We start from the raw sequence: 4,126 nt of genomic DNA, 5'->3' as shown, positions 1-4,126 counted from the left end.
TCAGCAGTATCGGATTATGTTTGCTGAGATTCGTTTGGAACAGATTTTTGATCATTTTCATGTAGTGATTGTTATGACTCCAACGCTTACCTCACATGGTTTAGGGGCGTTTCCAGGATTTCTGAAAATGGGAATTCACAGGGATAGGGGGCAGTCAAAGGGGGCCTATTAAATCTATTTGAATATTTGGTGAGTTACAATTATTTGATGTTTCAGCAAATATACTGGTTCCATTTATTCATTGGGCAATATGGCTGCACTGCCACAATAAAAAACAAAATTAATATGGAAGTAATGGAGCTTGGAAAGTAAAGGGAAAAAAGCAGATTATAACTATACTATTACTATAATATAGGCAGTTGAGAGAACCACTGTGAAAAATATAACAGGAGTTGGTTTTTCAAAACTTCTAAAATGCATTGTTTCTCATCTATAAATAGCACAAGATAAATATGCACTGTCTGTGCATGTTATTATATTATTTAATTTTTTAAAAGTTGTACACTAAGGATTCTAACACTGTTTTTCCCAGAAAAAAAGTTGATAAGATACCTCTGTTTGACCCATAATTTGCCAAGGTTGCATGGACTTGACGACACCATTTTAGGAGGCATAGGGGGCACATGGGAAGGCAACTAAAGTCCTTCCCATCGCAGGCCTGTGTTGGTTAGTTTTGTCTGAATTACCTTTATTTCAGTCTATTGTAACATCACAATATGATTGTTTAATGCGGGTAAAATCTCTGTGTGTGCTGAGGCATAATTATGTTCAATTTTCTTTGGCAGTGCTCTGTTTGCTTCTATTACTGTTCTTTACAATGTAATGGGGGGCTAATGCATCTTTCCATTGGCCTCTTGCACTAGTGCCTATTTAAACAGTCAATAAGTCAGGCAGTTCTTATAGCCACCAAATGACCTCACCATTGTCTGTCATATTCAAACAAGATAACCAGAGCAAGGCTGCTCAATAGAGTACTACATATGTTCCTTGGGGGAAAAAAATTATATGACATGTCTTCAAACTTCCTATCAATCATAAGTCACCCATGCTGAATCCAATTTAAAAGCACTTGCCCCCTGTTCTCCATGCCTAAAAACACAGAGGATTATGGGAAAAAACAGACAGGCTTCTGGAGCTTTTTACAAGTTGGGGATGTGGTCACAGCCTCTTCTTAGAGTCCCTTAAACTGTTTTCTATTTCAGAAACTCACATGAATTAGTGAGACACATCTCGCAGGTGCTCATTACAATGACCAGTGTCACCCTTTTCCTTTCCTGCTTTAACCGCACAGCTATAAGCTGCGCTCAACTGGATTTGACAAGATGCCTGTAAAAACATCAGAGCTCTTGCCTGAAAAACAAAGAAAGAAAGAAATACAGGAGACACGCTTTTCCAGCTCTTTTCAAACCAGGAGCAGGAGCAGGAAGGAGTCTGCGCACCTCCACATCATCACTCTTGTTACGCATGCACAACCTTAGTGTATGTTTAATCTGGGTGTTAATGGAGTGTTGTTGTGGCTGGACGAACAGTGAGCGGATGCAATCACGATGTCAGTGTGTACAGACACAACTTTGACTTTCTTAGTGTGTCGTCAGTGTGTTTCCATGCAGTCCAATCAGTAACTCAACTCACTCTGCAAAGAAAAAGCACAGAGAGCAGTTGTGTTTATTATGCTGTATTAGGTTTTAGTCTGAGAAGATCTAAGAGTGAGCAGGTGCTTCTGAGCACAGTGTATATTTGTTTTACTTTGTAAAAGACCCAGGCTGTGGGGAACATTTCATTTAATCCCCTTTAAGGAACAGCAATTAGGCAAGTTAATGAGACCGTGAGTATTAAGACCCTCATTTATCCTTCTTTTTCCTTCACTGTTTTCTTTTAGTCTTCCATCCGTCTTCACTAGATTTTTTTCTTCTTACTGCCTTACACACAGTTGCATGTGGTTAATGTCAGAGTTGGTGTCTGAGCTTCATTGCCTGAACCAACTCTCTAACTCAAGCAACATTGGAAGTGTTTTTAATGTACAAGCTGTCTAAATTAAAAACACTTCCAAATGTGATACCTGGAGGGCAGCAAATCATAAATCCACAACAACAACAACAACAACAACAGTGAGAATCCTCTCTCTTGATGCACTCTGAGGCTCTCTTCTCCTGAGAGACTCAGAGTGATTTGTTCAATTCAACTCACCCCAATGGTGTAAAAATAATTCCACTTTATTTAGGTAGGCATTGCACCAAGGCTGTAGACATGCTGGTTGGCTACCTGTCTGACAATGAAGACACAATTTGTTCCCAAAGATAGATAATTGCCCACCTATGAATCACAAATAAAGCACCCCAGGCAATGGAAAAAAATGCCTGGGGTGCTTTAAAATTTGACAAGAACAGCAGAGGCACTGTCAGTCTACACATACAAAGGTAGTATTTTATCAGACTTCACATACCTGCATTGACAGGCATATTAATAACTTTGAGTGAATTGCGTGAACTTATTTGCTGTGCCTAAATACAGCATATCCTCTCAAATAGAATGTTTTCACTACCCAGTGTTTGCCTGCAGTACAGTGCCAAACCAGTACTGAGAGAGGAAATAGGCTCTCAAATATGCGGTCATGTGGACACTCTAAAAAGGAAAGCATACAGGGTTTTTTTTTTTATTATTGTGACAACATTTGACTTGACATTTTAGAGTCTCTCATAATTGCAAGTCTAACTGTAAAGTTAGACTTGACACAGGTAAAGTACCACTGCTGATAGTGTACACACATGCTCACACACACGCACACGCACGCACACACACACACACACACACACACACACACACACACACACACACACACACACACATATGCAAAGCTGTCCTTAGTTTGGATTTGGTAAGTTTTGACTTAGCTCGTTTGCCATCGTGTTTACCAGTATAGTGCAAAAAAAAAGAAAAAAAAGAGGCAGAGTAAACTGTGTCAAAACAAAAACATGCCTTTATTTGTTTTGAATGAGCCCTCATGGCCAGTCTATTATCACCAGCAAAGTTTCAAATAACGACGTCAATGTATGTAAGGCAAAAACTCAGACTTCAAACTGCACTAAATACCCAGGTTAGGACATTTTTCTACTCTTGGCTTTCTAAATATCAAAGGCCACATTCCTAATATGGACATCTAAATGAAGCTGTTATGATACCAATCACAGTTGACTATGCACATAAAGCTCAAACCTTTATAGGGGAACGTCAATCAGGAGAAAGATGGCTTGAAAGGAGCCAAAATCCACACAGTCTGAACATGTAAAGACTTCAGTTCCCTTTTAAATATGGTAAATGGCCTGTATTTGTATAGTGCTTTACTAGTCCCTAAGGACCCCAAAGTGCTTTACACAACCAGTCATCCACCCATTCACACACAGGTGATGGCAAGCTACATTGTAGCCACAGCCACCCTGGGGCACACTGACAGAGGCGAGGCTGCTGGACACTGGCGCCACCGGGCCCTCTGACCACCACCAGTAGGCAACAGGTGAAGTGTCTTGCCCAAGGACACAACGACCGAGACTGTCCAAGCCGGGGCTCGAACCGGCAACCTTCCGATTACAGGGCGAACTCCCAACTCTTGAGCCACAATCGCCCCCAATATGACAGTGATATAGTTCACATGATATATTTCTAATCAGATTAATTGTTTAGAGCGAGAAGACCCTGGTTGGCGAGGCTGCCTGCATCCACGAGGTCTTAAAAGCTCTGCTATATAAGCCTGTCCATGTAGAGCTCTATGTTTTTATGCTGATAGTAGAATTTTAAAGTAGATTCTGAATTTCACAGTGAAGGGAAGCAAGGTTTAATATGTGACCGCCGGATATTTCCGTTAGCAGTCTTGCTGCTTTGCCCTGAACTAACAAGCTATGGAGGACTTTGAGATGCTCATGAAAAGTGAGGCAGGAGAAAATTAAAGTGTGTATTAAAAGTCCAAGAACACCGATTGACAGTAAAGGTTTGAATATGAAACAGCTGACCTTTATGTTTTTTTTTAATGAAGGTCCACATGGGGCTCCAAACTCGGAAACGAAGAGTCATGCTGAATCTTAAAGAACCACATGCTGTTAATGTTAAGTTTTAGAGTATCCCAGACACAGCG

The sequence above is a fragment of the Haplochromis burtoni genome, unplaced genomic scaffold, assembly GCF_018398535.1.
Source record: "Haplochromis burtoni strain Fernald_Lab_line unplaced genomic scaffold, NCSU_Asbu1 Contig_30, whole genome shotgun sequence".
NCBI classification, from domain to species: domain Eukaryota; kingdom Metazoa; phylum Chordata; class Actinopteri; order Cichliformes; family Cichlidae; genus Haplochromis; species Haplochromis burtoni.
The sequence above is the reverse complement of the archived record's forward strand: the minus strand, read 5'-3'. Positions refer to the sequence as shown.